At 46.2% G+C, this 27,798-nt stretch overlaps 1 protein-coding gene across 1 annotated transcript in view; it reads left to right on the top strand.

Moving 5' to 3' along the window:
• The window catches only part of LOC144679409 (neuropilin and tolloid-like protein 1), a 78,688-nt gene that overhangs the window by 17,557 nt on the left and 33,333 nt on the right, over positions 1-27,798 (top strand). The gene's annotated exons all lie outside the window — the stretch shown is intronic.

Below are 27,798 nucleotides of genomic sequence, written 5' to 3'. Positions count from 1 at the left end.
GAAGTAATATTGTATTATATAACATGAATGACTTTTTGATAATATCAACTGTTTTAATATTTAAATATGCCCTTTTTCTTTTCAAATTGTAGCTCTAATTAGCAGTATTCAACCAGTTATAGTGGCTACGTTCCACCTCAATGGAGTTTAATAATAAATCAAAAACAGTTGGAGGGGAACTTGCAGGTGATGGTGTTCCCATGCATTTGCTGCTCTTGTCCTTCTAGGTAGTAAACATCACAGTTTGGAAGGTGCTGTCGAAGGAGCCTTGGTGAACTGCTCCAGTGCATCTTGTAGATGGTACATACTGCTGCCACTCAGCGTTGTTGGTGGAGGGAGTGAATGTTTAAGGTGCTGGATGGGGTGCCAATCAAGCAAGCTGTTTTGTCCTGGATGGTGTCAAACATCTTGATTGTTGTTGGAGCTGCACTCATCCAGGCAAGTGGAGAGTATTCTATCATACTCCTGACTTGTGCTTTGAAGATAGTGGGCAGGCTTTGCGGAGTCAGGAGGTGGGTTACTCACCACAGAATTCCCAGTATTTTCTTATAGCCATAGTATTTATATGGCTGGTCTAGTTAAGTTTCTGATCAATGGTAATCCCCAAGATTTTGATAGCGGGGCATTCAGTGATAATAATGCCATTGAATGTCTTGTTTGAGAGGGTCATTGCCTGGCACTTGTGTGGTATGAATGTTACTTGCTAAAGTGAAGGTGTTGTTTGTGAGGTAGCTGAGGAAAAAGTTTTAGCCTTGTACTTGCGCCCAGGTACTGGGCACTGCCATGCTTAATCATAGAGATTATCTCATTATTCACAACCATTCATCACCATTTCATTCTTATCCATTGCTTTGTCTATAACACGTCCAATATTGTGTTTAAATGCAAATAATTCTGTTTGCTACTTGTACCTAAGCTATGGCTGATGCTGCTCCTAGCATATTCTCTACATGCATATTGAATTGGAGGTCTTTAAACTTGATGGCAATGGAAGAGTGATGGGCAGATTTGCAGATTGTGACAGCATAAGGTTTTGCTGCTGTTGGTTCATAATGCCTTAGGAGGGTTCAGTTTTAGGCTGCTAGGTCTGTGCATAATGGTCATTCTGCGCCACACACTGGCTTGGATTACATGCTCCCCTGTGGTAGGTTTTAGGTGACCACTTAAGGGCCATTTCCCACCAGCCTCAATTTTTAGGCTGGCAGGAGGATTTCCCGGGTGTGGGGGATGTCTGAAACTAATCAGGTTTAGGACTCGGGCAGGAGCGGGGGTGGGTGTCACCTTCATCAGAAGCCCCTTCTAACTTCAGGCATCCCCCCACTAAAGGTCTGGAGGCCGCTGGACCTCCCATCCCACACCAGCCTCTCTCCCGACACCCCAATCCCCCACTATCCACCCTCCCTGGCCTTCCCCACCCAGCCTTGAGGCCCCGGAAGCTCAGCTTTTCCTGCACTCCTGGGACTTAGACTCCGTGGATTACACAAAGTTCCACATCTGTCCACTGCAGCTTTTTTTGCTGCAGAGTCTAGCGAGCTGCCAGCCAATCTGATTGGCTGGCAGCTCTCTAAGGAGGGACTTTCTCCCAAGTGAGGGGCGGAAGTCCGGCCTGCAGCCAGTTGACGTTCATTCAAGCGGGATGTGTTTCCCGCCGACTCTTCGGATGGTGGGACACAACACTCCACCAATCTGAATTGTCCTGGCCAATGTTAAAGGCCTTGCTGTGAGAACAAGATTTTGCTTTTTTCTTCTTTCTCCTTTCATGCGATGCGGGCATCACTGGCTAGGCCAGTATTTGTTGCACATGCCTAATTGCCCTTGAACTGAGTGGCTTGGTAGGTCATTTCAGGGGCAGTTAAGAGTCAGCCACATTGCTCTCAACCTGGAGTCACATGTAGGTCAGACCAGCTAAGGATGGCAGATTTCCTTCCCTAAAGGAATTAATGAACTACTTAGGTTTTTACAACAATTGATAACAGTTGTCATGGTTGCCTTTGGTCAGAATAGATTTTTTATTCCAGATATCCCTTTATATTGCAGATTTATTAATTCAATTTAAACTCTCCCAGCTGCCATGGTGAACCCCATGCCCAGGGCATTAGACTGGACCTCTGGATTACTAGTTCAGTGGCATTATCATTACACCATCATTGCCATCTTTGGTAGAGGCGTCCTTCTTCGAAATAATGTTATGGGCAGAATCTGCTGGTGATAGTTTAGCTGAACCATTTCCAGCTCCAGACCCGCCCTGGGTTTGCAGCAAAGGCGAAATCCCTCCTGGCCTTTCATACCCACTGCCCTGTCATTGGGGCATATTGCCTTTGGCTCTGAAAGCCACCCAGCCTGCTGCCTGAAGGCTGCCCCTGCAGAGCTGTCGGTTTCCACACTCAGCGGGAGGCCATTCCATCACCAGGCAGAGTTCTCCCCCTCTATCTAATCAATTCCTTAATTAATCATCATTGGCTTGTCACCGGATGGATATTACTGATGTTCACTTGACTCTAGCAGGATTGCTAGGAGGCAGGAACACATCAGGATACCTATTCAACCCCCTTATCTCTTATCTTGCTCCGAATCCCACTTTCAAAGCTGCCTCTGTGGCACTGGGAAGATCCTGTCCAATATCTGTGATATTGGTCTGAAATTGGCTAAGCCAAGAAGGTAACTTCACTGCATCAGTTCCTTTACTCTATGTTATTAACAGGTTCCATTATGGTCATGCAATTCTCCCCACCTAATTTTTCATTATGTACTCTGATCAAACGCTGAAGAGAAAATTAATACTGAAACTTTTCTTCAAGGAGTCGCTTCCAGGTCACTTGCGTTTCTCTTTTGCTGGGATAATCCTGAGACAACTTTGCTGCTGGAAGTAAGTTTGTGCAGGACTCCTGTATTACAATTGGATTAACCCACTTTGTTGCTTCTTCAATTTTCTTGATGATGTGAAGTTTCTCCATTCTGTCCAACTCTGCTTTCAGTCGGTCTCTCAGCATTACTGGTATTTTCCTGAGTGGGTGTATTTTAGGTGTCGCAGTTTTGTCAATCTTGATGCTGTGTTCTCCCTTTAGGCAGCCAATCCCCTGGAACACATCTTTATACTCGCTCAGTATGTCATCAGTGGTGACAGTCATTATTCTCTTGATTAGCTTCAGATTTTCACAAGCTTTGATTCCAAGAATGGGTTTTACATCAGTTTTCACCACTGTGAATGGAAATGCTTGAGACTATTTTTAATAGTTCACTTTAAGTGTGCACTTGCCTTCTACTGCATTTTTTTCACCTGTATAAGTAGACAGCTTCACTTTAGTTTTAATTAGCTGTTTTTCTTTGATTATCTTACGATGTAGGCTTAGGGGAATGCCATTTGCTTGTGCACCTGTGTCAAGCTTGGAATTCACCATCATGTTGGCAATTTTTAAAGCAGCCTTCCATTCGTCGTCTTTGGAATTTGTTGTCACTGTACCAACAAAAAGTTTAGTTTCAGTGCCTGTACTGTCATCCGCAATCATGTGTACTTCCCTTGATTTACACATCTTAGTGAAGTGATTTTGTTTATTGCAGTTCTTACACAGCTATCTGTAAGCTGGACAACTATGTGGTAAATGCTCTGTTCCGCATCGGCTGCATTTAAATGTTTTAATAGCAGTTTTGTTCTTTTTACCTTCAGGCTGCCTATTTGTTCTTTTCCAGGGCTGTTTCTGTTTAACTACATCTAACTGCTTGATGGTGTGTGGCTTGTCATCTTCTGTCATCTGTTTAATCTGGCATTTCGCTGTCTCTGCTGCTCTATAGATACCTATTGCTTTCTCCAACGTGAAATCAACTTCTCTCAAAACAGAGAGTCATTTGTGATCCTGCAAATTATCCTAACTCGGATGAGTGATTCTTCAAGCTCTCCAAATTCTCATGGTTTAGCTCATTTTCTCAGCTCAATTACACGCTGACTAATGTTGTCACTGCGTTGTCTGCACGCAAAAAATCAATATCTTTCGTACGTGGTGTTTTTCTTAGAGCTGCAGTAGGCTTCAATTTTTTCCAGTATTTCTTTCATGCCATTTCGCTTTTCATCACTTTCAAATGTGAATGTGCCATAGACTTCTATGGCTTTTTCCCCTGCTACATGAAGAAAGATGGAAGATTGTACCTGAGGGTCTTATTTATCACTGCTCGTCGCTGTGAGGTACAGCTCAAATCGCTGCCAAAACCTCCTCCAGTTTTCGGCAAGATTGGCCTCCAAACAGTAGTTTCAGAGCATCCATTGTTGCATTTAGTTTGCTTCTGACACCATGGGCAGAAGCTTCTGTTCAGCGTGTGGCGACGGGTCCTGAATGCCAACATGTAAAATGATGCGCAGTGACCCTGGGCGTGTGTCCCAACATCACGTTGAGTCATTCCGATCTTTAGTTTGGCGGGCGCGCACCTGAGACTGCTGCCTGCCCGTCGAACTGGCAAAGGCCTGTTAAGTCCATTAATAAAGCAATTAAAGATATTGACAGGGCTGCCCATCCAACCTTAAGGTTGGCAGGCAGGTGAAGAGACCAAGTGGCCTTCGCATTTTTCATGAAACCTCATCCATGGGTGGGGTGAGGTTTCATGAAGGGTTTATTACATTAATAAATATTTTTCGAACATTTTAAAAACATGCCCCAGCTCATGTGGCAGTGTCACATGAGAGGACATGTATAAATAATTTTTTAGCTTCATTATTTAAAATTCACATTATGAAATTAATCTCCCTGAGGCAGCTCAATGCCTCGGGGAGATGTGCGCGAAAGAGCGCAGGCCCGACCCCCCCCCCCCCCCCCCCCCCCGGACTCCCCCCGCCCGTAGAGATAGTGTTGAGCACCTCCGGGTGCTTGTCATGCTGGGTAGGCCATAATTGGCTTGCCCACGTAAAATGGCAGTGTGCAGTTAATCGCAGGCGGTGATTGGTTCTCCGCCTTCCCACGCCCACTCCCGATCGGCCCGCCCGACGGGGAGAAAATTTTCATCCATGTCTTGTTTCTTGTTTCTTAATGATGCGCACAGGCCGTTGACATTGTAGCTGATCTAATTTTATTGATATCACATTTTCCTAACATGAACACATATCTGCGGTATCTGAATTCTATCAAGACAAGCTCCAACATGTGCTATCTGACCTCCAACCCCAGGTCAGGTGACCCCTTACATCGTACAGAGTACCGTATAGTATCTAATACTGGAGTCCACAACCACAATCAGCTATTATCATGACAGGTAGTGGTGGCAAGACAGTGCTATCTCCATGACAGTGTCTTGAGAATCCACTCCATGCTTTCAGTCTTTCAGTCGAGTCCACTTTGATTAGACAGCAAAAAAGACAACTCTTCTATCGGGAAAGCTCATGATGGGCCTTCCATTCCAGGGCTGGCTAACATTTGGACAATATTTACATAGTTCTCACTCACCTGACAAGGCAATTACATCTCCTCTAAGTCACAAGGACTTCACCATTGACAACATAGCTCTCAAATAAGGGCCTGAATTATTTAAATATGCTGCCCAACTCTGTTCAGCGAGCAACTCATGTGCATTCGGTCCCACCATTGCAAAATCTCCCCGATGCTGTGAATATATTGTGGAGCCATCCCTATCTGGCTCCCTGTTATTTTTCTGCTGCCAAGGCTGGGAAAATCCTTTGCACTAAGTCCCAATTCGTCAATAGGTTGTATGTATACAGGTAGGCCAAAAGTACACAGCCATGACCTATGAGGTTATATATAATACATATAAAAGAGCAACATTTTATTTTGGCACATTATAGAAGGGAGCCACTGTTATACTTGGGTGAATGTTGTACCATGAGAGGGTCACTGAGAAAGTCGCAACTCATTCTGGGCTACACCAATTTCACAAAAACATTTCTCAATTTGTTCCATAAGCCTTATGCTGCATTCAGTTCAGTGACAGTCACTATTATTTGGGAGATATTTCCTGTCAATCAAGAATGTGGAAAGTGAACAGAATGAGTGAAGAAACAACAGAGGAGAATTTTAGACATTTAAGGATTGTTACATATCTGACTGTTTAATTCTGTGTAAAATTGGGGTTATAGAAGTGGGGTTCTCATCTATACCCATACCCATTACTTGGGTTAGACTATGAAAGACATCTTCAACCATTTTCTCTTCAAAATCATTCATTGAAGTCAGAAACAGTGATCAAGTTGGCTGTGCTGCTAGTCTGGAAACAAATCTTTAAGTTTGGTCATACTGCTACATTTTTCTTGCAATTTTTCAATTTGATCATTTGCAATGAATAACAATGAGGCTGTTAAAGTGCTCTTGCCATGAATAACACAGCAATGTGATTGATCTAGGTACTGAAAAAGATATTGAAAAGAAACTGCAAATAACTGGAGAAGATTCTAACAATAATTTATTTTTCAACATGTTACTGCATTGCAGGATGAATGTGATACAGATATTTCTTCAGAACTGCACAGGACATGTGAGAGTATACAGGGGATATCAACCCATAAGGCAAAATAGAAATTAAATAACCTGATTTGATTTTGGCTTGCTCACCAGTAATTCTGTCTCCTTGGCACCAAAACGACCACTATGAATACTGATTTGAAATGGTTTCATGATTAAAATAGAAAAGTTTATGCACTTGAAAGAATTGAATTTTTATTCCCACAACCAAAGGAAGCGAATTGTCACATGCTATGTCATGCCAAATCCCTTGACCTTTACAACCTATCATAGCGAACACAAAATTAAAAACGGAAGATGCTGGGAATACTCAGCAGATCTGCCACAGCTGTGGAGAAAGAAACAAAGCTAACGTTTCAGGTCTGTAACCTTTCTTCAGAACAAACATAATATTGTCATATTTTTAAAATAGTGTAGTTCTCGATTATGCAACATCTTGGGCCCAATTTTCATAGTCTGATTCGGGCAGGAGCAGAGGCGAGCGGACACAGGAAATGATGGTAGCGTTTTCCTGCCCCCGTTTCCAGCTTCAGTGATATTCGCGAGACCGCGGGCCTCCAAACTCTTTTGCTCTTCTAAACAGGTTTATCAGAGTAGCTGAGGGCTTGTTAAAAACCCACCTCTGCAAAATGTTTTGAATTGTGCTGAGGGCGGCTGATGCTCAGCAGCTGTCTGCTTCAGACTGGCTGAAGTCAGGCATGGACCATATCGGGGACGAATCATGGAGGTCAGGAAAGTTTCAAAAGATTAGTGTTAATGCTTTTCATAGGTTAAAGTGCTTATACCCCCTTTGAAGTTAAAGTTGCAGCAACACATCACAGGTCTTGTGAGGAGCAAGCCTTATGAACTTTGCCAGTTCAGGGCCTCATCACCCTACTGGCTTCATGTGGACATCAGAGCAGTGGGCAAGGCTGTTTGGACAAGCACCAAGAAGGATTCAGCTAGAAATGGATGCTTCACCCTCAGAAATCGAGTCCACTGGAAGAGCAGAGCAGAGGAGGCCAGAAGAGAGGGATGAGGGGCACAAAGGGGAAGGAGACATCACTCTGAGCCAGGAATTCAAGATGGGTTGTGTAAGGACTCAGACAGTTAAGAAAGATGCTTGGGTGATAATTGGGAAATACTACAGCCACCTTGGCAATGGTTTCCACACAAATAAGAGGACCTGTAAGGAGGTCACCATCATCCCCAGCAAGAGACCTCACAACAGGCAGAGCCAAAGATACCTGAAGATGTCTGACAACCAGTGTCAAAGGAGACTGCGATTCTCTAGGCAGATGGTCACAGGAATCTGTGACCTCGTCAGTGTGGACCTTGGCAGCATCTCACAGGTGCATGCACAGGGTGCCTCACCCAGGTGACAGATGCTCTCTTTGTCAAGACTGGAAAATATTTCATATTCACAACTGATGAGGCATCACAGGCTTAGAGGGCACTAGGCCTTGTACCTGGATTGGTCAGGTGGCAGCCTGCAATATCCTCCTGCAAGAGTCCTGGTCATTGTGGTGGTGTGCTGTGCTCTCCATAACTTGGCTTTCCTGGGAGGTGTGGACCTTGAGGACGATGAGGCCCTGGAAGAAGACATCTCACTGGGGGAAGAGGAGGATGGAGAAGGAGTCCAGGGGGAGGAAGGAGTCCGGGGGTGAGGAAGATTTGGAGGCAGAGAGAGATGACGCCAAACAGAGAAGTGGCCCTATGGCATGATGAGGTGGCTTCTTCCTGCCACCCTCTTGGAAGAGGAACTCTCTTCTGTCCCCTGTGGGTGCCAATCCTCTGGCTCCCCTTTGTCTTCTCACTTTCCTCTGGTGCTGTGAAGACTTTGGCACAAACTCTCTCCCTTAACAGCATCAGTGATGGCTGCCTTCGGTATCTGAAACCCACCTGCACTCCTGCTCCCACTAGCTTTACTTGGACAGGAAAACTTCCTCCATATTAATTAAGGGCTCACCTCCAAGAAAGTCTCAACTTCAATCAGTTTTCCACTAGAGTCGGGTTTCTGTCACAAAAACAGACCCTGCTTCTCTTTCCCCCACTATGTGACGAAAATCCGACCACTACTGTTACCTGAGAGAGGCAGCAGGAGCTTGGGGACTGTAGTGATTGTAGGTATAACCTTTTCTACTGCCTTTAGGGTCACATGATTGCACTGACGAATGAGCCCTAAGCGCGAGTAATCCGAGGGGTGGAGCTTTCGAGTCATGGACCTAGTTCAAGCATGTCGCTTCTAAAAGAGCTTCATAATAAAGTTATCCATCTCAAGTAAGAAACCTGCCTGGTACATCAAGTTCATTACAGAGACTGAAGTTGAGGGTCAGATGAATGAAGTGTGGCAAAGGTCAGTTTAAATGTTACGTGTTTGGCTGGACAGAACATTGGAAGCATAGTCTGATGTCGAGAGTAGGGTGAAAGAGTGTTGGGAGGCAGTACAAATTCAGGAGGAGGGTGAAAGAGAGCATCAAAAGGCAATACTATAGTTAAAAGGAGGGTGGAGAGAGTACTAAACACAGGAGAAAGTAGTATCAGGAGAGGGTTGAAGTCTGCAAGGGGGTGGGAGAGAGGGGACAGACCTAAAGTTGGCAGTCACATTGGAGAAGGCAACAGAAAAAAGAGCATTGAAGCCAGAAGGGAAAGCAGCACATGTTACCTGTTTCAAGAAACCTGTCTGGTACATCAAGCCCATTACATTTGGCGATGAGGATGGGATAGCTCCGATGCTGCTCCTCGCCTCATGAATCTGAGTACACCCGTTCTTAAGAAAAGAAAGAAAAGCACACTCACCAGTCATGCCACTCTTTGGCAGAATCAACCCTTATGACGCATCCATGGAAGACTGGAGCCAGTACGTAGAACGCCTAGGTTTTTATTTCATGGTGAATGAAATAAATGCGAAGGAGAAGCAGAAAGCAATTCTGTTAAGTGTCTGTAGTAGCAAGATGTAAAACCTCATCCGCAGTCTGACAGCCCTGAACCCGCCCAATTCTAAATCTTTTAAAGAATTGGTAGACTTTGTGAAGACGCACTTTCAGCCGAAACCATTGGTAATAATGCAGAGGTTTAAGTTTAACTCCAGATTAAGGACCTGGGAGAGTCCATTGCAACTTATATGGCAAAGTTGAAGCAGTTGACTGAGCACTGTGACTTCAGAGACACACTCAATAACATGTTGAGGGGCCCATTAGTTTGTGGCGTTAGCGACAACGTCATTCAGTGCCGTTTACTTGCAGCAGTTAATATCGATTTGAAGTGCGTCATGGAAATAGCGCTAGCCATGGAAAGTGCTGCAGGGGACTCACAGGCTTTACAGAGTGTGCAACATTGTGCCGTTCTTCAGTTGGGGTGGGAACCTACCGCCAGGCATGGCGCGAAAGCCAGAGAGACAGCAGCAAAGCGGGAGACAGCCTCAGCTGTTTGAGAAACAAAAAGGCCTAGTGGAAGCATTTCAGCAGCGACTCTGGAGTTAATCTGTTACAGGTGTGGGGGGTACCATGTACTGGAAACCTGCAGATTCAAGGAGGCAGAATGTCACTACTGCCACAAAAAAAGTGCACGTAATAAAGCAATGCAGGGCGAAATCGAGACAGCCCATCAGACAGCACCCCAAGATGATTGATGTGAATAATATAACAGAACCAGAAGCTGCCGATACTGATATCTATTCCCTATACAATGTCAAAGCAGTAAAAACTGAACCAATCACCATTATCCTTCAAGTGAATGGGAAGCCTCTAGTCATGGAGGTAGATACGGGAGCCTTGGCCACAGCGGTGGGAGAACACACATTTAAATACCTAAATGAAGGAATCCAGCCACTGAAACTGGAGCAAACCATGGCTCAACTGAAGACATATACTGGAGAGTCAATACAGGTAAAGGGCTTCGCCACAATACCTGTGTCCTATAGACAACAGACAGCCCAGCTTCCAGTAATCATAGTGACAGGTGAAGGGCCTAGTCTTCTGGGCCGAGACTGGTTATAAAAAATTAAGCTCAACTGATCAGAAATATTTCAAGTGAGAACAGGAGGAGTTCCTGAGCTGTTAAGGAAATACGGCAGCATATTTTGTGATGAATTGAGAAAGATTAAAGGCTTACAAGCAAAAAATATGTAGATTTGGAGGTGATGCCCCGGCTCTTTAAGGCCAGACCTGTGCTGTATGCCCTAAAGGAGAAGGTGGATGCAGAATTGTGCTACTTAGAGAAGTTAGGCATCATCCAGCCAGTCCAATTCTCGGAATGGGGAGCGCCCATAGTCGCTGTGATGAAACCTAATCAAACTATTCGCATCTGTGGGGACTTCAAATTGAGTGTGAACAAGGCAGCCAAACTAGATTAATATCCTATCCCGAGGATAGAAAACTTGTACAAAGCTAGCTGGAGGGAAATCCTACACCAAACTGGACATGAACCATGCATACCAACAGCTAGAGCTGGGCAGTGCATCTGGAGGGTATGTAACCATCAAGGGCCTGTATCAATATATGCACCTACACTTTGGAAGATTGCACATGCAGATCATTCTCCAAAGGACCATGGAAAGTCTATTGCAAGGACTTCCCCGAGTCGTAGTGTACTTAGATAACATCCTCATCACAGGATCAATGGAAGCCGAACATTTGGCCAACCTAGAAGAGGCTTTAAGAAGATTTTTGGAAGCTGTTACACAATTGAAGAAAGAGAAGTGTACTTTCCAAGCGACTGAAGTCACTTACTTGGGTCACTGAGAGGATGCCAAGGGGTTGCATCCAATAGAGGACAAAGACAGGGCAGTCAAAGTGGTGCCCTCTCCTACCAGTGTCACTGAATTCAAGACTTTTTTGGACCTGTTGAAATAATATAGTCGCTTCTTGCCAAACTTATCAACGGTGTTAACAACTTTACACTTATTATTGAAAAATAAATATCATTGGTCATGGAATTCACAACAACAAGAAGCCTCCATGAAAGTCAAGAAGCTATTACATTCATCATGTCTGCTAATATATCATGACCCATCAAAAGAATTAATATTAACCTGTGATGCGTGGCCTTACGATGTGGGAGCGATGTTATCACACAGAATAGAAGCTGGTTCCACCAGTACCTGCATGGATGACATTTCCCCATTGTGTCGGACCATGAACTACTAATGGGTTTATTCATTGAGGATAAAGCCATTCCGCCAGTAGCCTCAGCAAGAATTCAGTGTTGGGTTTTGATTTTATCAGCGTATGAGTACATCTTTACGCACTGTCCTGATGTGCATGTAGCAAATGCAGACACACTCAGTCATCTCCCGTTACCAGATCGCATTGTACATGCTCCAGTGCCACAAGAAGTTGTACTTGTGCTGAATTTCTTGGACTCTTTGCCGGCATGTCTGAAGAAAATAAGGAATTGAACAAACAGGCATCCAATTTTGTCAGAAGTCCAAGACCAGGTATTGCAAGAATGATCGAATTCACCAGTGCCTGAAGAGATAAGACCATTCCATGCCCATAAAACAGAGTTAAGTTGTCAAGATGGAATCTTGTTGTGGGGATCAAACGTTGTTGCCCCTTCACAAGGAAGAGAACCACTCTTGATTGAGTTTCACAGTGCGCACCCAGGCATATCAAAGATGAAGATGCTTGTGTGAAGCTATGTTTGGTGGCCAATCATAGACAGTGACATTGAAAGTATGGTCAAGCACCATCTCCAGTGTCAATAACAACAATAGTTGTCCATTTCAGCTCCACTGCATCCGTGGGAGTGGCCTGGTCGACCCTGGGTTAAACTACATATAGACTATGCAGGTCCATTTTTGGGTACCATGTTTTTATTGATCATCGGTGCGCATTCTAAGTGGACGAATGTGTATGAAGTCAGATCACCGACATCGTGTGTGACTATTGAAAAGCTGCACCAATGTTTTAGTTTACATGGCCCACCAGAAGTCATTGTTTTGGATAATGGTACTGTCTTCAACAGTACAGAATTTCAGAGGTTCATGAGTGTAAATGGAATTAAGAATATTAAAACGACACAATATCATCCCTCATCAAATGGGTTAGCTGAAAGAGGAGTGAAAACTTTCAAATCAGGAACAAAGAGGTTATCCGAAAGTGCTCTAGAAATTCGACTTTCATGTTTTCTTCTCAATTATCCCAAGGCTCCTCATGCAACTATGGGTTCAACACCATCTGAATTACTGATAAAATGACGCCTTCGTACCAGGCTAAGTCTGGTGTTTCCAAACTTAGAAGGGAAGGTAGAGAAGAATCAGAGTCGTCAAAAATTAAATCATGATATTCATAGCAAAGCTTAATGATTTACTGTGGGAGATCCCGTTTTTGTGCAGAATTTTCGGAATGGACTTAGTTGGGTTCTTAGTATAATTGACTCTGAAACTGGATCCTTGTCATTCCAAGTGGAAGTGGAAGGCCGGATTGTTTGAAAGCATGTGTGGATCATCCAAGGAATAGAGAGACATTCCAACAACCAGCTATTCCACCTGTAATTGACGTCGAACCTTTAATCCCTGAGGTGGCAGATCGACCTAGAATAGGCATACCTGATGTCTCGGTTGAATTGCCTAATCCTGAATTGCCACTTTCTAAGGATGTCCCTGGTGCAGAAAAAAGGAGTATTGAAGTCGGAAGGGAAAGCAGCATATGGTAGTATTAAACTCAACTTAATGCCTTTGTTTACTTTTAGCTGACCTTGTAGAGTTAACTGACTACTTGTTCTGGTAAACTGACTGTATTTGTTTGCAGACTGTGAAAGATGAATATATGTGAGCCTGAGTATAACATCAGGTGTTACCCTCTCCTTTTCAACTCCACTTTCACAGAGCATGTGCTGAATTTGAATGAAAGCGACTCACTAGTAGCAGTACGCAGACAGGTGGGATGTGGGATGGGGGGCATGGGGGTGTGTGGTGGGGTGCAGCAGCCAGCCTTGAACCTGATTGTGAGAGAAAAGGGCTTTGCCATTGCTCTTTAAGTTAACCAAAGCATTAGTATCCCACCGCTAGGTTTCTCAACGAATCACAGAGTGCGGGTGTGATGAAAACCTGTTGCTGTCAATGAAAGGTTTTCTGGTTAAAGTGATCCCCGCAGGGGTCAGAGTGATTGATCCCTGCGGCTTCAGCAACCAGAGGATGGAAAGCCGGACATGGGAGGAATGTCCCCCACTTACCCCACCACTGCTCCTGATTCTCTAACTCTTCCCTGGAGATTGTGTGGCTGGCTGTGAGGTCCCACAGTGAAGTGCTGTTACCAGTGGACAGGTGGAAAGACCACCTTCTCAAACCAAGCAAGCATGGAAGCAAGTGGCTGATGAAGTGAGCAACAGAATTGTGATCCCTCGTACAAGTGCCACAAGAGTTTCGATGACCTCATGAGAGCAGGAAAGGTGAGTGGCATTCCACTTTCAGGCGCTCATCCTTATGTTCTGACTTTCCCAACATTTTCCTGTACAGACCAACAGACCTTGCAGCTCCACTCATTCTTCCTGTTCCAGGCATCTCCTCACATCCCCATCTGAACAGCCAATGCTCACACTCACCCTCTCCTTATTATTGCCACCTCATTCCTCACAATCACCCTCCACAAATGTTGTCTTCCCCTCCTCTCCACATTTCCATTTATCACACTCAAAACTCTGCTTTCTCTCCTTGCAGGAGAAGAGAGCGCACAACTCCAGTGAGAGGCAGAGAACCGGAGGATGGCCCTTCAGTAATAGTCACCCTGACCATGGACGAGGAGGCTTGCAAGGTGGCGGAGATGGCTACTAGTAATAGAGAGGTGGGGGTCTCCCAGATAACTGATGATAGAATTAGAAATCGCACTGCCAGTTGGCACATAACAATCACTGATGCTGCTTTGCTGTCACCACAAATTGAAATGTGAACATTTGCACAGTGGTGACGTTTTGGCATTCCAGCATGTCAGTTCTAATTCATTTCTTTCATCTACCACTAGTCTGTCAAGTGTGACACAGAAGCTGAAGCAGGAAGATGAGCAGTCTGCCAGAGGAGGCTGCTTACTCTGAGGAAGCATCATCATGTGACTCATTCATACCCTCCATCAGCTCAGATGCCATCAGTGGGGACTCCATAGGAGATAGAGGTTAAAGGTTGTCAAATAGTGAGATATGCATCCCTTGTGAGCAGGAATATGTATTATAGACAGGGACAGCAGAGGAGACTCCCCCACTGGAGGAGAGAGGAGACTCCAAACTTTTAGATAAAAGCAAAATACTGCGGATGCTGGGAATCTGAAACAGAAACAAAAATTGCTGGAAAAAGTCAGCAGGTCAGACAGCATCTGTGGAGAGGAAGACAGAGTTAACATTTCGGGTCCATATGACTCTTCATCAGAACTAAAGAGGAATAAGAAATGTGGTGAAATATAAGCTATTTGAGGGGGGTGGGACAGCTGGAGCTGGTTAGAGGGCCAGTGATAGGTGGAGGCAAAGGAGAGATTGCCAAATAAGTCATAAACAAATGGACAAAGGGGTGTTAAGGTGGTGATATTAGCTAAAGGATGAGCTAATGGTGACATTAAGGGTAGAAAGCAGGATGATCAAGTGACAGATGGCTCTAGTGGGGGTGGGGTGGGAGGAAGGAATTGAAATAGGCTAAAAGGTGGAGATAAAACAATGGATGGAAGTAAATTTTAAAAATAATAATAGAAATAGGTGGGAAAAGAAAAACATATATCTAAAAATAAATAATAATTATAAGAAAAAAGGGGGATCAAAAAGGGGGTGAGGATGGAGGAGAGAGTTCATGATCTGAAGTTGTTGAACTCAATGTTGAGCCCAGAAGGCTGCAAAGTGCCTAATCGGAAGATGAGGTGCTGTTCCCCCAGTTTGCGTTGAGCTTCACTGGAACATTGCATCAGGCCAAGGATGGACATGTGGGCATGAGAGCAGGGTGGTGTGTTGAAATGGCAAGCGACAGGAAGGTCTGGGTCATGCCTGCAGACAGACCGAAGGTGTTCCGCAAAGCAGTCACCCAGTCTGCGTTTGGTCACTACAATGTAGAGGAAACCGCATTGGGAGCAGTGAATGCAGTAGACTAAATTGAGGGAATTGCAAGTGAAGTGCTGCTTCACTTGAAAGGAGTGTTTGGGACCTTGGACGGTGAGGAGAGGGGAAGTAAAGGGGCAGGTGTTGCACCTTCTGCAGTTTCATGGGAAGGTGCCGTGGGAGGGTGCTGAGGTGTAGGGGGTGATGGAGGAGTGGACCAGGGTGTCCCGAAGGGAACGGTCCCTATGGAATGCCGACATTGGGGGTGAAGGGAAGATGTGTTTATTGGTGGCATCATGCTGGAGTTGGCAGAAATGGCAGAGGATAATCCTTTGAATGCGGAGGCTGGTGGGGTGATAAGTGAGGACAAGGGGGACCCTATCATGGTTCTGGTAGGGAGAGGAAGGTGTGAGGGCGGATGCGCGGGAGATGGACCAGACACGGTCGAGGGCCCTGTCAATCAACCTGGGTGGAAAACCCCGGTTAAGGAAGAAGAAAGACGTGTCAGAAGAACTGTTTTGGAAAGTGGCATCATTGGAACAGATGCGATGGAGGCGAAGGAACTGAGAGATTGGGATGGAGTCCTTACAGGTAGCAGGGTGTGAGGAGCTGTAGGCGAGGTAGCTGTGGGAGTCGGTGGGCTTGTAATAAATATTGGTGGATAGTTTACCACCAGAAATTGAGACAGAGAGGTCAAGGAAGGGAAACTCCAAACTCTTCTCAGTGGGATGCAAATGCTGAGCCTCCAGGGTCAACCATGAAAAGGACAATTCTGAAGTAGCAATACAGGATGTGTGAGGTTCCTTCAAACATTTCCAGAGATTTTGTGAACCCTTGGAGAGAGATTGGAGGAATCCATCTCAAACATGAATGCTTCGGTGTCTCAGGCATTATGCACTGATGTCCACCTCCATGGAAAGTGTGGACATCTGCATGGAGCATCAGATGCAGCAGGCAATCAATTGTATGCTGTCCCAGACCAATGTCCTGCATATTCATTCTGCCACTTTAAACAGGATGGAAGAAAAAACCTCAACTTAGCCATTCAGTGTCTCACTGTAGTGCAGCAAAGCGCTCTCCAGATCTTGATAAGCAAGGAAGTGTGGATGGGGCCAGGGGAGCGAAAATGAAGGAAGGGAACATGGAAGTTGGGACTCTATTCAAGGTGTTCTCACTTCTCACCCCGTCCCTCAGTCAGAGCCCTACACTTTTCCCCTTGACCTGATGACCAAATCTGCCCCTGCGCAGGTGCTGGTGGGACAGTGTTTGGTGGGGCTCTCATGGCCTCCAAAACTGAAAGGATGTTCACCATCGGCATCTCATCTCTCAGAGCAGGGGTTTGAGCAGCCTACCTCTCACTCTGTTGAGACCACAGAGGTTGCACCACTTAGGGGTAATCGGAAGCAGCGGTGAAAGTTTTAATAATTACACTTGGCTGAGTGTAAAAATGCAACTGTGTTAATTTATTGTGGAATATAAATGAATCATGCACTTTATTTCAAGTTCCTGTTATCCATTCATCTCCTTTATTGCCTACTGTCTTTTAAATGGACATTAGTCTTGAGGAGAATGTTATGACCAGAAGTGAAGACAAGTAAAGTGTGTGAATGAGATGGAGAGATCTCGGACTGTATGAATGGTTTCTGTTTGGCCAGGGTAGTGTATTTGTTGTGCCTTATGGCTCATGTTATCTCAACCATGCCTGGATGAATCCATCATGGGCTTCTCTGGCAGCTAGATGTGTGGCCCTATCAGGTCCCTCCTCTTCCTCCTCTTCTGAAGCTAATCCTCTGACTTTATACCCTATGATGGGGCATCATTTCCTTTGAAATAAAGCTCTGTGCCCATCCCCTCTCTCCTGTTGAGGGATATGTGACCATGGAGATGAGAGCTTCTGTTGTGTTCTTGCTGATGCTGGTGCCATTGGTGTTATTATTGTTTCTCATATGAACATACAAACATATGGACAAGGGGCAGGAGGAGGCCATTTGGCCCCTCGAGCCTGTTCTATCATTCAATTAGATCGTGGCTGATCTGATAGCAACCTCAAATCTGCATCCCACCTACCCCTGATAACCTATCACCCCCTCGCTTACCAAGGCCAGAATATTACGCTGGGCATATGTGAAGCGTGAAATGATGCGCGATGACGTCAGGCGTGCGTCCCAAGGACAACGCACAGTCTTGCGGTGTTTTGTTCCGAGGATGCATGCCGGAGATGGCTGCGCGGCTGCCGATAACTAAAACACCTATTAAGGCCATTAACAACCTCATTAACTCGGCATTTACACTGCCCATCCAACCTAACGGTTGGCAGGCAAGTGAAAAGGCCAAGCGGCCTTTACATTTTTTAGGAAGCCTCATCCACGAGCAGGATGAGGTTTCCTAAAGTTAATACACATTAAATAAAAACTTTATTTTCGAATTAAAAGCATATCCCGTCTCATGTGACAGAGGGCAGGATTTTCCCGTCAGTGAGCGGGGGACGGGGCCCGTTTGCCGACGCGTAAAATTATGCGGGATGACATCTGGCGGAACTCCCGACTTCTCCGCACCCTATTTAAATTTTCGGGTAGGTGGGGGCCCAGCAAAATCAGCTGTGCGCCCGCCGACCTGTCAATGGCCAATTAAGGCCATTGACAGAGTCATTAAACTAATTAATGGACCTGCCTGTCCAACCTTAAGGTTGGCAGGCAGGCCAGGAGCCCTGACGGGCATTAGAAAGAGCATGAAACCTCACCCACGGACGCTTCAAAAGCCCCAGCTCTCCCTCCTCCCCCCACCCGCACAGGCAGCACCCAGCGCTGTTGCTCGTGATCCTCACAGGGCGGGCCTGAATTGGCCCGCCTGCGTGAAATCACGGAGCGGAGCCGATCGCGGGCGGTGGTTGGCTTCCCGACCATCCCAGCTGAGCCCGCCTAACAAGGGAAAAATTCTGTCCCAAGAATTTATCCACCTCTGCCTTAAAAATATTCAAAGACTCTGTTTCCACTGCCTTTTCAGGAAGAGAGTTCCAAAGAATCACAGAGAGAAAAAAATTCACCTTATCGCTGTTTTAAATGGGCGACCCTTTATTTTTAAACAGTGATTCTCAGGTTCTCCCATATAAGGAAACATCCTCTCCACATCCACCCTGTTAAGGCCCCTCAGGATCTTATATGTTGCAATCAAGTCACCTCTTATTCTTCTAAACTCCAGCAGACACAAGCCTACCCTGTCCAGCCTGTCCTTATAAAACAACCCGCCCATTCCAGGTATTAACCTGGCAAACCTTTTCCTCCCCCCTCCTCCTGCTGCTGCCGATCTTGCAGCTTCCTTTGTTCCTCATCAGAGATGTATGGTATAGCTTCTGTTATGGTAAAGGCTGCCAGCTGGGAAATTCAGACCAAAATGAACAAAATCCAAGGTGAGAGAAATTACTTCCAAGAATTTGGAATCACCTGTAAAGCACAGAAAGCGCGCACTCAAAACAAGTCCTGTGAGCAATAACCTTTCACATTTGCAGGACAGCAGCTATGCAGTTTCACTGTTTAAATGCTTCCTAGCCTGTCTGTTTCATTGATTAATGGCTCCGTGCTCTGTTCTCACTCTGGTGTCTCTGATTAGTCCCACTCAGCTCGGGAAACCCATGCTCTGGCTCTGCAGATTTTCCTGAATGCCCTGCAAATGCATCCCTGAAAAACTGGGAAGTGAACTAGGTCGCGTCAGTTTTCCAATCTGCGGAATTTTTTGGGGGTCTAACCCTTCTTATGCATCTGAGCCCACCCCTCCCATCCCCTCTTAGCAGCTAAAAGTCTGCCTCATGCTTTTACCCACAACTGTCCCATGAGATTAGGCAAAAATTTCTCATAATGATCCATTAGGTGAACTCACAAGCTTGTATTCTATCCACGCGCTGAATTATATTTACAAACACCACTTGGTTTAGCATGGATTTTTTTTTCTCTTGTTAAATGCCAGAAGTAGGTAAAACCAAAATATTTCTTTACATTCCTCTACCTTGGCAAAAGGCAATCTTTTGATATTTTATTAAATAATGCTGGAGTGGAAAACAAAATAAAACACTTGTGTATTAAATATTTAACACCTGCAGAAGGAATATGTATGCTCTACACAGTACATTGCATTTGACCTTCTAGATATGAAATACACTCCATACCACAGATAGGTTTTTGTGCTTAATAAGAAGCAGGCTCACGTTATGCCAAATTAAGAATCATGCCACAGAATGACTTGCCACTTATTACAGTTACCGTGTGCATACGCCACTAGATTTTCCTTCTATTATATCACACATCAGTTCTAAGAAGGCAGGTATTTGGGTGGTTTGTGAGCACACAACCCATTTATATTTTGGATCTGGGCGATGGTGGTCTGTATCATAGGCCAGAATTTTGACATCAGTATGCGGTGGTGGGCCCGACACGCCGACGCGTAAAATGACGCGCGGTGACGTCGAGCGTGTGACCCGACAACACCACGCGCCATCGCGATATTTCGGTGGGCGGGTGCGCTATGTGCAAAGATGCGCGCCCACCAATAATTAACGGGCCACTTATTGCCCTTGAGGCATTAACCCTCCGAGATTTTTCAGGCTTCGTGCGATCTGCAGAGCGTCGCACGGGCCCAATGGGCAGGCGGCTAGGCCACATTTTTAAAAACCTCATCCACAGGCGGGATAGGAGGGGTGAGTGGGCTTGCGAGTGCTATTTGTTAGTTTTAAACTTGCTGCTACTTGCTTGTGTGTGAACAGGAGAGCTTCAAATCTCTTCAGAGCTGCTTGTACAGGAATAACAGGCTTCAGGTCAGGACTGTGGAGTAAACATTATTCTTGGGGCCTTGGAAATTTCAGGCACCTTCCCTTACCCTGGGAATGGGAGCTGTGCTTTGCACTGGAGGCACCTCCTTTGAGGAGGAAGAGAGGGCCAGAAGTGGGGGGGGGCCAGGAGTCCATATTCAGCCTCCAGGGGAGCCACCTGTGGGAGGACAGGTGCAGGCACAAGGGGTGCAGGGCCAACAGGAAGTGCAAGGCAGAAGGGGCCGCAGAAGACACCACTATCCTGCTGCTAGGGATTATAGGCAGCGAAGCAGCTGCCTCAATATGTTTGAGATGCAGTACCAAAAGAGGCTCCATCCCTCAAGGGAGACAGTGACCTTCATTTGTCAGATGATAGGCCCTGAGGTCAGCTCCAACTGTATGGGTGGACACCCCATGCCAATGGCGTTGAAGGTCATGGCTGCCCTGAACTTCCGTGCCTGCGGTTCTTTCTAGGGGTCGGTGGGTGATCTTTGCGGAGTCTCCCAGTCAGCTGTCCACAGTTGTGTCAAGCTGATGACAGACGCTTTGTTCAAGTGTGCATTGACTTTCATTCACTACCACTGGGATGAGGCCAGCCGGACACAGTGAGCCAGCGGCTTTGCGGCCATTGCTGGCTTCCCCCGTGTCCAGGGTACAATTGACTGCAAACATGTGGCCATCAAGGCGCCAGCAGGTGAGCCCAGTGCCTTCGTCAACAGGAAGGGCTTCCACTCCATGAACGTGCAGATAGTGTGTGATCATAGGATGCTGATTCTGCAAGTCTGTGTAAGGTATCCAGGCAGCTCCCATGACACCTATGTCCTCAGACACTCCCAGGTGCTGAGACTCTTCAGTGCTCCAGTCCGGCTGGATGGATGGCTGTTGGATGACAAGGGCTATCCCTTCAAAAATTGGCTCATGACGCCGCTCTGCTATCCAAGAACAGAGGCTGAGCAGCAGTACAATAGGAGTCATGTCTACACAAGGGCTGCGGTAGAGAGAACCATCAGTCTTCTCAAGATGCGCTTCCAATGCCTGCACTGCAATACCCCCCAGATCGTGTGTCACTGATAGTGGTTGCATGTTGCGCTCTCCATAGTCTGGCATTGTAAAGGGGGTACACAGTGGAGGAAGAAGATGTAGACGTTGATGCTGTGGCTGTACACGATGAGTCCAGTAGTGAGTCCAAGGGTGAGCATGCACAGGAGAATGCTGAGAGGATAGATGCTGACCCGGGCAACCTCCAGGGAGGCAGGGACACCTGGGAGGCTTTGGATCCAATGATCCTTTAGCGAGCCCACCACAAATGGACTTCCAACACAAGCCAGGGCTGCAGGCTCCATACTCGATACCTGAGAGCAGCATCTGCCTGGATAGGAACATTAACAACGTGCCTTGTCAATAAAGCTCAATGTCAAACAATTCACTCATAACATCATGGGTTCCCCTTCACCTGCAGAAGTAATAAAGCACCCTGAGCCTTATTCAGAACTAAAACATTTAATGATTTCATAAAGCAAAACAGAAATGAAAGTTCATTCAGAGGTGTTGAGCTGCACACCGATTAATAAACAATTAATACTGGGGCAACATAAAACCACCAGTGAGAAGCCCGTGGTGCCTTACACTTACATTTTCGGGTGCTATGTCTAGGTGCTCCCCCTTTCGCTGGCACCAGCATTGGAGACAGCCTGTTAACTCTGCTGTCCTGTTGGCCTTGATGACCTTGGCGAGCATCCTCTGGCCCGTGGAGCCTGTGCTGGCCCCGCCTGGGAGAGAGCGGCCAGTGCCACAGCTGGCATCTCCCCAGTCGCCGCAGCCTCATCGGATCCCACGGTCCCTGGCAGCGGGGCGGAGGAGCTGCTGGCGCATCCAGAGAACCCTGTGAGGAGCCCACAGAGACGACAAGCAGTTTATGCGCCAACATGAGGTTACTTCGGACCTCCCTGCTCACCACTGATGGATGGGCACCTAGCTCGGATACTGGGCGCCCAATCCATCTCCCACACTGATACTGACCAGCTGAGGTCAATGCCGATGTGAGGGCTTGCAGGTCCGAGCACATCCCCACGAAGCCCTGATTGTTCTCCTGGAGGAGCCTCTCCCTGAGAGTCGTCACTCTGTCCATGGAGGCGGCAGTGTGCACGACCATGAGGGTCGTTGCATTGCTGATGCTCCGCATGGACTCCTCCATCATGGAGACCATGGCACACATTCCCTCATGTATCTCCACCAGATCCTCCCACAGAGGCACATCATCAGCCATCGACTGAGCATGTTCCTGGTCCCCAGCAGTCCTCCAACTGCTGGCGCCCTGGGCACTCGCTGCCTCCGCCTGCACCTCAAGCGAGTGTGAAGTGCCCTCACCGCTCTGCCCCGGGACACTATCCCCACCAAGAGGCTGGTATCTGCCTGGCTGAGATGGTGTGACACTGGTGCGTGTATCTCTTCAGGGCACTCAGGTGTCAGTGACAGTCCCTCTGCCCCCTCGTTACTCCGGTGAGGCTGAAAGGAAGAACAAGGACATTTGATTAGTTGAAGTCGAGACACTGTTAATGTGTATGCCTGGCCCCTGGATCAGGATGTGGTCTTCCTTCCATTATCAGTGGGAAACCCATGTTGGAGGCTGAAATCAATAAACAGTCAACAGTGGAAGGTTTGCACTGACAGACATTGTGACCTCAGTGCACGGCACTCTTACCTCCCAGTGACACCCCAACCTCACTGCGGCTGCTTAACCTGGGTGCATGGCGCCTCTCCATCTCGAGAGCCTCCTGCTCGTACCTGGTGAGAATGAGTAATTGGGCCTGCCCTCCACCAGTCCGCATCTGCTCAGAGTTATTGTGTGCTGTCTTCTCCTGAAAAGGAGGCAGGAGCATTGATTAGCCCACCCTGTACCTGGATTGCCATTGCATCCCTGCCACCCCCACCTGAGTGAAACCTTGCAGAGCTCAAGTGAATTGTGATCCTGGAGCCGCTATACACTCACTCCAAGCAGCCAGGGCTGACCCTGTTGCCCAGAAGCTGCCTCCATCACATTTGCCACCCAAACTGTATCACCTCCCAAAGCAAGGAAGCACTACCACCTAGAAGGACAAGGGCAGCAGATGGATGGCTGCCCTGCCACCTGGGAGTTCCCCTCCCAGTCAGTCAGCAGCCTGACTTTGACATGTTTTGGAGTTCCAGCACTGCGCCGAGGTACAGGTCCTTGAGGTCACCCCCAAAACAGTACTGTGGATGTAAGTGTACCACGTGCAGTGGATACAGAAGCCAGCTCAGCACCACCCTCTCAGGGTCAACTAGACATGGGCAATAAATGCTGGCCCACCCAGCGAAGGCCACATGCCGTGAATGATTCAATGCAGTAACTACATTCACAGCTGGGGGAAGGGGGTCAGGGGGGGCCACCTAACTGCTGTGCTAAGTGGCCCATGCCAACACGATACTCAGCCTTCCCGATCACAAGGGGTCATTGAACCGCTTGCGGCACTGAACCCAGGTGCATCTCACCGCACTGTGTGCGCTGACCCCTTCTGCCACCTCCTCCCAGGTACGTTTTGTCATGCGGGGGGACTTCCTCCTCCCATCCCTTGGCACAATGATTTCGCGCCGTGCGGCCACCTCCTCGAGGCCCTCATCCGAGAATCTAGGGGCACAATGCCCCGGCGACCTGCCCTCCTGCCAGGCCTGCTCTCCGAGAGCGCTCTCAGACATCCTTCTGTGTGCGCCATCGTTGGTAGCCTTTGGAAGGCTGCCTGCATGATTTTTCAACAGGCTGTCGGGTCGCCATTGGAGTCCCACCGCCACCCGCCCACTCCCGCTGTCCTCGGGGGCCGCGATTCACACTGGGCGTGCCTTAATTGGCCCACGCACATAAAACGGTGGTGCAGAACCAATTGCAGGCAGCAATCAGCTCCATACCCACTCCCGCACAGCCCGCCCGACATGCTGAAAATTCTCCCCATAGTTGACAACTGATCATGTTAAAATTTTTATAAAGCTGCTTGTAATTCAACACAACGTCTGTTAAATTGTTATCTCAATTATAGGAGACACTAGTATGACTGGCACTGCAAACAGAAAACTATCGTTGGTGCATTTGGAAGGACATTTTAAAGTTGGGGTGAAAGCACACTGTTGCAGCCAATTAAAGATACTAATATTGGACTCCATAGACCTCAATGGAAATCAATGCAATAAGCGGACAAGTATTCAGTCCTTGAGAGGTGAAATCTATGATCTTAGTGAATGGGGACAGGTGAATGGCAGAAAAAAAAAATCAACTTAAAACAAATGTTTGAACTTTGTTACAAAAACAGAAAATGCTGGAAAAACTCAGCAGGTCTAACAGCATCTGTGGAGAGTCCGTATGACTGTTCTACAGAGCAATTTGTCGTTGAGAGAAAACATTGCATTGAGTAGATGATACTTGGTTCCCTGATGCATGACCTCAGGACTTAATCATAACTAGATATAAAAAGAATATTCCACAGCAGAGTAAATTTAACCTTGAATATTGATGTGAAAAGGTCATTATTTGTCTTACAATGGCTGGCATGATTGATGCTGGCGTTTAATTGTTTTTGTGACTGCAGTGGTGATATATTCCTATGTTAAACCTTGTTTCCCAGCATGTCAAATGTAGGACAAGATTACTGAGAACTGAAATTAGTTTAGAAGCAGCATGTCCGTCACCCAGCATTGGAACAACCTGAATTAGAGAGTAGCAAAACATAACTTGCTTCTTAAAACGATGCTCTAACTTTCTGAATTTTCACTCACTTACATATTTGGAGAATTTAATTGTGAGTTTACAAAGGCAAGCAAGGGATTTTATTTATAGTTGAAGATTTAGCTGTGTCAGAGGTTGCTCAACTATAATGTGATCAGATCACCATCTAGTGGTTACCTTTTTTAGTACAAGCATGTGAACAAGGATAATACATTCGCCGAGGAATTAGGTCGCATAGCTCCTGCTTATCAGGTGCAATGCGACTACCCAAGGATCCAGAACGGCATCCAAGATGCATATGCATCCTTCTGACAAAATGTGCACCATCATAGTGCAGGGATAGTGTTCGCTAGAGTATCACACAAGTTACAATGTTGTATCAGGGAGGTCACTGAGGCACTATATACCATGAGAAACACTTACATCTCCTTCCCTGTGGACAGAGTGAAGCAGTACAAGAGTGTATAAGGTTTATTCCTACATGAAAAGCTTCCCCAGGTGCAAGGTGCTATTTACTGTGCCTATATTGCCTTGTATGCTCCTCGTCAAAATCCTGAATATTCATCAATTGAAAGGGATTTTAATTCCCTCAATATATACCTGCTTTGCAACCACAGTCAGCACATCATGCAACTTTGTCTCTGCTTTCCTGGCAACAGTCATGACTCTTTCATTGCATGACTCTTTTATTCCAACCAAGCTACCAAGTTAAAAGCTAATTGTTGAGCGACAAGGGTTATCCCCTTCTGACATGGCTCTTGACTCCAGTTAATAACTCAGGCATCGCTATACAACAAATATAAAATGAGAGCCATGCTGTTACAAGGAACATCATCCTGAAAACAAACAGAATCTTCAAAAAACATGTCTGCAGTTCTAGCATAACGTTCCTGCTCTTATACTCTAGGTCTCAGCCAGTAAAGGAAAATGTCTCATATGCATTCTAAAGCACCTTATCTACCTGTTCTGCTTCCTTCGGGGATCTATCAACATGCACCCCAAGGTCCCTCTTTTCCTCTATGCTGTTCAAGAACCTAGCATCTGTTGCATATTCCCTGGTGTATTTGTCCTCTGCAAATGCATTCCCTCACATTTCTCTGGATTGAATTTCATTTGCCACTTTTCTGCCCATCTGACCAGTCCATTGATATCTTCCTGCAATCAACAGCTTTCTTCCTCACTATCTGCCACATGGCCAATTTCCATATCATCTACAAACTTCTTAATCATGCCCCCTGCATTTGATTTAATATCATTAACCTAAAGCTTGCTCAACAAAGAGGTAGGTCTTGGCTGAATCTTAAAGGAGTTGAGTGAGGTGGAGAGGTTTAGGATGAGAATTCCTGAGCTAAGGCATGATCACCAACAGTGGGGTGAAGGGAGTGAGGGATGGATAAGAGGCCAGAATTAGAGGAATACAGAGTGTTTGAATGGGTGAGGGGCTGAAGAAAGTTAAATTGCAAGGATGAGTCAAATCGGATGCAAAGGTCGCAAATAGTTTGGTTCAGCCTGTGGGTGTGGCTAGTGATTGGGTGGAAAGTGGTTACAGAACAAAAATATTACTTACATTTATTGAGAACCTTAACAGCTCTTCAGGGCGTCATAAAATGTTTCACATAAAATTAATCTTGAAATGCCGTCACTGTTATATCGTGAAACACGGCAGCTAAATTGTACAAACCAAGAACTCACAACAGTAAGTGAGGTGAAAGACCTATCTGTTTATGGTGATGAGAAAGAAGTGTTATGGGAACATTTGCCGAACTCCCTGGTCCTCTTTGAATAATCTAACAGATCTCTTACATCCACCTGGTGTGTTAGCCAGACTGCACATACACTCCACTTGCCTGGATGAGTGCAGCTCCCACAACACTCAAGAAGCTTTACACCATCCAGGACAAAGCAGCCCTCTTGATTGGCATCACATCCACAAACATTCACTCCCTCCACCACTGACGCACAGTAGCAGCAGTGTGTACCATCTACAAGGTGCACTGCAGGAATTCATCGAGGCTCTTTCGACAGCACCTTCCAAACCCAAGACCACTACCATCTAGAAGAACAAGGGCAGCAGATAGATGGGAACACCACCACCTGGAATTTCCCCTCCAAGTCACTCACCATCCTGACTTGGAGATGTATCGCCGTTCCCTCACTGTCACTGGGTCAAAATCCTGGCACTCCCTCCCTAACAGCATTGTGGGTGTACCTACGCCACATGGACTGCAGCGGTTCAAGAAGGCAGCTCACCACCACCTTCTCAAAGGCAACTAGGGATGGGCGAGAAATGTTGGCCCAGCCAGCAAAGCCAAAATCCCGTGAATGAATTAAAAAAAAAATTGATGCAATGGGCTGGCAATTTATTGTTTCATATTTGTAACACACAAGTTAAATGATTTTGCTCCCTAAAAAGAAATACTGGAATTTAACATAGTGTTTTTATGTTTTTAACATGACTTTGCACTTTGATTTGCCAGTATAAAATGGCTTGGGTTTTGGAAATATAGGTGGTAATCTATAACTAATTTTTTGAACTTAAAAAAATTAATTTTGCAGGTTTTCAGATGGTGTTGCAGCATTGCATTATTATTATTATTGGAAAAATGCTTCAGAAACAGGTTTGAGTCCTTTGTTTCCAATGTGACACTTGAGCTGGTCAGTCTGTCGCTCTTTGCATGGAAAGTTATGAATAACTTGTCAACAGGCATGAAAGGATCAGCTCAAAACGGAGAATCCACTCAGTCACAGTGATCAGAATAGAACGTATAAATATTAGCCAAGTTTGGGATCTGGGGAAGGGCATGGGGAAAAATAAATTTCAG

Source organism: Cetorhinus maximus, chromosome 4 (genome assembly GCF_964194155.1).
Source record: "Cetorhinus maximus chromosome 4, sCetMax3.hap1.1, whole genome shotgun sequence".
NCBI lineage: Eukaryota > Metazoa > Chordata > Chondrichthyes > Lamniformes > Cetorhinidae > Cetorhinus > Cetorhinus maximus.
The sequence above is the reverse complement of the archived record's forward strand: the minus strand, read 5'-3'. Positions and strand labels throughout refer to the sequence as shown.